We start from the raw sequence: 6,486 nt of genomic DNA, 5'->3' as shown, positions 1-6,486 counted from the left end.
GTGGTTGTGTTTTTGCGATCTTTCCATCTTTTCACCAAATGTCTGCAGTACTTCATTCTTTCAACACTAATCAATCCTAATCCATGCAAAAATATTAACCAATTCATTTTTGTTATTAACTTGTATGGATGTCGGGAACGATTTTACTACTTTTGCGTTTCTTCTTTTGCAGAGTATAGAAACAGTTGACTGATCGGCTATATCGACCACGGTCGGTCACTATGGCTATTTCGGTCCCTGTTTACAGTTGTAGAAGAATTCCGAGGGTAATCCACGCAATACTGTCATCATAAAATTGATGTATATATGACGCTGTCAACTAGGGGCTTTACTGCAAGGCAGTTGTAAAGAAACAAGCAAGTAGCTCCGCTAACTGCGCAGTTGTGGCCCATGTTTGAGAGAATCCACATCTGTATACATACTGAATGGTGTCTTAGCTTTGCAACTGGGTACGCGCATAATGTGTGTTTTCTGTTTAAGACCGTGTGCAAGAATAAGTACATCTATTCAGTCTTTGATTTTAAAATTAATAATTTCATAAATCCATTTGCCTTTAATTGTTTGACCGACGCTTCTTCCCCCCCCCCCCCCCCCCCCCCCCCCCCCATAAATGAATGACTTCCTTGATTAAAGCCCCATCAACCGATCAGCCTAATCGGGGCGCAATAAGCCTTACGTATAAGGGAAAATGGGCGGAGCTTGCTATTTATAGTAACCCACGTGTCTCAATCTAAAATACATGCAGTAATCGGCAAGGCGTGAACACCATTATGCACATCATCGTAGGTAACAAATTAACGTTGTCGAACAGTAAGATCTCGCAAAATACCGCGCTATTTATAGTCGGGACTTTAACGTAACGGAATACCGATAATAATGTGATGTAACAAGGACGTCACGCCGACAAGGAGGTAACGATACATCGAGATAAAATGAACATTACACCGACAATAGCGTATCATCTCACCAACATAACCATAATACCGGACAACGTGTTGTTACACAGACGTATGAATAACGCCGTATCGGAATATAGTATAGTTACACCGATGTCAGAATAACCCCCGACCAGATTAATGTATTGTTACACCGACGTATGAATAACGCCGTATCGGAATATAGTATAGTTACACCGATGTCAGAATAACCCCCGACCAGATTAATGTATTGTTACACCGACGTCAGACCAACGCCATTCCGGAATACAGTATAGTAAGCAGTCCGTTAGATTAACGGCAAAAAGGTAACGTTGTAGATACGTCAGAATAACGCTAAACCGACAATAAAGTAACGTTGTAGATACGTCAGAATAACGCTATACCGGCAATAAAGTAACGTTTTAGGTACGTCAGAATAACGCTATACCGGCAATAAAGTAACGTTTTAGGTACGTCAGAATAACGCTATACCGACAATAAGGTAACGTTGTAGATACGTCCGAATAACGCTATAACGACAATAAGGTAACGTTGTAGATACGTCAGAATCACGCTAGACCGACAATAAAGTAACGTTGTAGATACGTCAGAATAACGCTATACCGGCAATAAAGTAACGTTGTAGGTACGTCAGAATAACGCTATACCGACAATAAAGCAACGTTGTAGGCACGTCAGAATAACGCTATACCGACAATAAAGTAACGTTGTAGATACGTCAGTATAATGCTATACCGACAATAAAGTAACGTTGTAGATACGTCAGAACAACGCTATACCGACAATAAAGCAACGTTGTAGGTACGTCAGAATAACGCTATACCGACAATAAAGTAACGTTGTAGATACGTCAGTATAATGCTATACCGACAATAAAGTAACGTTGTAGATACGTCAGTATAACGCTATACCGACAATAAAGTAACGTTGTAGATACGTCAGTATAACGCTATACCGACAATAAAGTAACGTTGTAGATACGTCAGTATAATGCTATACCGGCAATAAAGTAACGTTGTAGATACGTCCGAATAATAACGACAATAATGTAATTTACCGCCGACGTTAATGTAACGCCAGTCCGACATATTTAGAAACATCATCACAATGTGTATGCGTAAAGAATAAACTATCGATAATAATCGACAAGAAGTGTGTCTGACCTACAGTATAGTCGGGAAAGTCTGAACGTTGACGAAGATGACAGTAAACTGAGGAAAATCTGAACCTTGGCGAAAGTTACAGTGAAGCCGGGAAAGTCTAAATGTTGACGAAGATGACAGTAAACTGAGGAAAATCTGAACCTTGGCGATAGTTACAGTATAGTCGGGAAAGTCTGAACGTTGACGAAGATGACAGTTAACTGAGGAAAATCTGAACCTTGGCGATAGTTACAGTATAGTCGGGAAAGTCTGAATGTTGACGAAGATGACAGTAAACTGAGGAAAATCTGAACCTTGGCGATAGTTACAGTATAGTCGGGAAAGTCTGAACGTTGACGAAGATGACAGTTAACTGAGGAAAATCTGAACCTTGGCGATAGTTACAGTATAGTCGGGAAAGTCTGAATGTTGACGAAGATGACAGTAAACTGAGGAAAATCTGAACCTTGGCGATAGTTACAGTATAGTCGGGAAAGTCTGAACGTTGACGAAGATGACAGTAAACTGAGGAAAATCTGAACCTTGGCGAAAGTTACAGTGAAGCCGGGAAAGTCTAAATGTTGACGAAGATGACAGTAAACTGAGGAAAATCTGAACCTTGGCGATAGTTACAGTATAGTCGGGAAAGTCTGAACGTTGACGAAGATGACAGTTAACTGAGGAAAATCTGAACCTTGGCGATAGTTACAGTATAGTCGGGAAAGTCTGAATGTTGACGAAGATGACAGTAAACTGAGGAAAATCTGAACCTTGGCGATAGTTACAGTATAGTCGGGAAAGTCTGAACGTTGACGAAGATGACAGTAAACTGAGGAAAATCTGAACCTTGGCGAAAGTTACAGTATAGTCGGGAAAGTCTGAACGTTGACGAAGATGACAGTAAACTGAGGAAAATCTGAACCTTGGCGAAAGTTACAGTGAAGTCGGGAAAGTCTGAATGTTGACGAAGATGACAGTAAACTGAGGAAAATCTGAACCTTGGCGAAAGTTACAGTGAAGCCGGGAAAGTCTGAACGTTGACGAAGATGACAGTAAACTGAGGAAAATCTGAACCTTGGCGAAAGTTACAGTATAGTCGGGAAAGTCTGAACGTTGACGAAGATGACAGTAAACTGAGGAAAATCTGAACCTTGGCGAAAATTACAGTGAAGCCGGGAAAGTCTGAACGTTGACGAAGATGACAGTAAACTGAGGAAAATCTGAACCTTGGCGAAAGTTACAGTGAAGCCGGGAAAGTCTGAACGTTGACGAAGATGACAGTAAACTGAGGAAAATCTGAACCTTGGCGAAAGTTACAGTGAAGCCGGGAAAGTCTGAACGTTGACTAAGGTACAGTAGACTCGGGAAGGTCTGAACCTTGGCGAAAGTGACAGTAAACTCTGCAAAATCTAAACCTTGGCGTAGATTACTCTAACCTCGGACGTAGGTCGTAGTACAAAGGAATAAATCAGGCGAGCTATACATTATCAGTGTATCAATCCACGTCAAAGACAATCATACCTACAATGATTAATAAAAAGGGAAATAGCATTTATACCACGACGCCCCGGGGGACATGCACGTTGAACAAGACTTCGTCTCCGCGCTTCCGTTTAGAGGAAGAATATGACAGGTGTTTTAATGATATTTTTGACACAGTTTTAGACAGCAGCTTGAGTAATTTACACGCCTGGCTTTCATGTGACATTTTTCTTTGCGTCGACTTATCCCTGTAAAGCTATTTCTGTGACGCCTATTGGACGTCGACGTTCCGCCATTGGCTGACGGTGACGTTGACCGGAAATCTAGCGTTAATTACACATGATGAATCGTAGGGACGTTTACAGATATTGATTGCGGGATTCATGGTATGGATAATAAAGTGACGTGTCGGGATTACATTCACAGCTTAGAATTGTTCATAAAAAAAGTGATAACACTTGAAAGGACTATATGTAGACTTACCGTCGGTGAGCTAATCCGTAGTTGGTCCGTGTCTTTGTAATGTTATAACTGGGCTTTTAAGTTTTTTATATATATATTTCAACTCATATCTGAATTAGCATATCGTAAACGGCGGTTCTAAACACCGAATTCTCTGTCTGCATTAATGATGTTCACCAAGATTCCCCTCAACCCAGAATATCAAATGGTCAGCTGTCCCTGAGGGGCTCGAAGAAATTACGTAGATCTTGGACATCTTCCATTTTTTCATGAAGTCACGAGTACGAGTACTGTAACAGCAATTATCACTATCTGGGGGAATCAGGCATTAAATCCGAGACACTGCAAGAGTGAGTGAGTTGGGTTTAACGCTGCTTTTAACAGTATTCCAGTTATATCGCGGCGTGTCAGCTTTATGTGGGAGGAAAGCCCGAAGGTGCAGGTCTCAGACGTTTACCACTTCGGTGAAACCCACGAACACGGGTATGGTGCTGACAAACCTAGAAACATAATCGGGGCGAACCGAGATTCGAACCCACAATCATAGGTTTCTGGCGTGCCCAAGAGACGCTACTCTGCACTGCGAATCGCGGCGCCTCAGACGACTGGGCCACCCGTGCCCCCGTGACACTGCAAGAAAACGCCGAACAAAATCGTTCATGGCCCTTCGGTTTGATTGAATCTGACCAAAAATAAATGGGGATGATGAATATTTTTTTGACACATAAATTCATAAAACTATTTCCCATAAGATTCATAATCCCATTTTTTTCAGTATATATAAAGAAATGTTACCCTGAAAATATTCGAGGTACGTACTACATCAAGATGTATGTAATGCATTGTTTCGAGTAAATACCTGAACATAAGTAAAGACATACTATTCAGTAAAATTGATTGCAAACCACGCATATATCGACAACAGGGTAAACAATCGCCTATAACGAAGTCAGTTATAATCTCAAATAATGATAATCAACTTTATTTTTTAAGGTAATGCAAAGTTTGTGTGTACCGAATCGATTTCAAAAGCCACATAGTTTATTCCATTCTGGGTTAACGGTGGTACGATCTTGGAACGTGTTAAATCACCTGCAACCGAGGCTGTCAGGAAGACTGTGGTTTCTTGTCTTATGTATTATTGAAGACTCTATGACAGCTTGATGTATCTCCTACCATGGTACGTGATTAAGATGGATTACAATTATCTAATCACCCACCGAAAAAAGTTGTAATTCATTTAGAACAATCAGAGGGAGAATGGTTAAAAACAGATTTTTGTTCAAAGATTTATTTCCATGATGAGATCAGCCCATCTGAAGATACAAAGCATGGAGGCATGTCGTGAAGTTTGCATTTATACTGTAATGTTGATGAAAACGTTTCAAAACTTGCTAATGACGTTTGTTTTCATGTGTTTAAATTTAGATTCGGATCACCTCTCAACACAAACAGTTATGTAAAAGATACGCACATCAACTGTCACAGTGTAAAACATGCATGAATCAACTATTTAAAACATACGCCTATAAACTATGTAAAACATACGCCCACGAACTATGTAAAACATGCCCCCGTTACTTTGTGATATCTACGGCCTAATCAACTGTGAGAGCAAACACACATATTTACTGAGTAAAACGTACGCCCCACTCCGAATAAAACATACGCCCTCATCAACGCTGTAAAACACTTTTCCATCATTGGAGAAAAACACCCTCATCAACTGAGTAGCACGTGGGCCTACAACTGATCTGTAACACATTCCCCCATCAACTGCATAAAACATAATCCAACATCGACTGTGTAAGACGTACGCCCCGATCAACTGTGCAAATAAACCCCCCAATCAGCTGTCAGCATGTATCATACGCCCAAATCAACTCTACAAACATTCGTCCCAATCAACTTGGTAAAACATACGCCCAAATCAACTCTACAAACATTCGTCCCAATCAACTTGGTAACACATACGCCCAAATCAACGGTATAAAACATACGTCTAAATCAACTTTGTAAAACATACGCCCCAATATACAGTGTAAAACATACGCACATATAAACAGTGTCAAACATACGCCCCAATACATAGCGCAAAACATACGCACAGATAAATAGTGCCAAACATACGCCCCAATACATAGTGTCAAACATACGCACAGATAAACAGTGTCAAACATACGCCCCAATACACAATGTAAAACATACGCAGAGATGAGCAGTGTCAAACAAACGCCCTAATACATAGTGTTAAACATACGCACAGATAAACAGTGTCAAACAAACGCCCGAATACATAGTGTTAAACATACGCCCTAATACATAGTGTAAAACATACGCCCCAATACATAGTGTTCAACATATGCAGATAAACAGTGTCAAACATACGCTCTAATACACAGTGTAAAACATACACACAGATGAACAGTGTCAAACATACGCCCCAATATATAACGTAAACC

This window comes from Haliotis rufescens, unplaced genomic scaffold, assembly GCF_023055435.1.
Source record: "Haliotis rufescens isolate VD_foot unplaced genomic scaffold, xgHalRufe1.0.p SCAF_8, whole genome shotgun sequence".
NCBI lineage: Eukaryota > Metazoa > Mollusca > Gastropoda > Lepetellida > Haliotidae > Haliotis > Haliotis rufescens.
The sequence above is the reverse complement of the archived record's forward strand: the minus strand, read 5'-3'. Positions refer to the sequence as shown.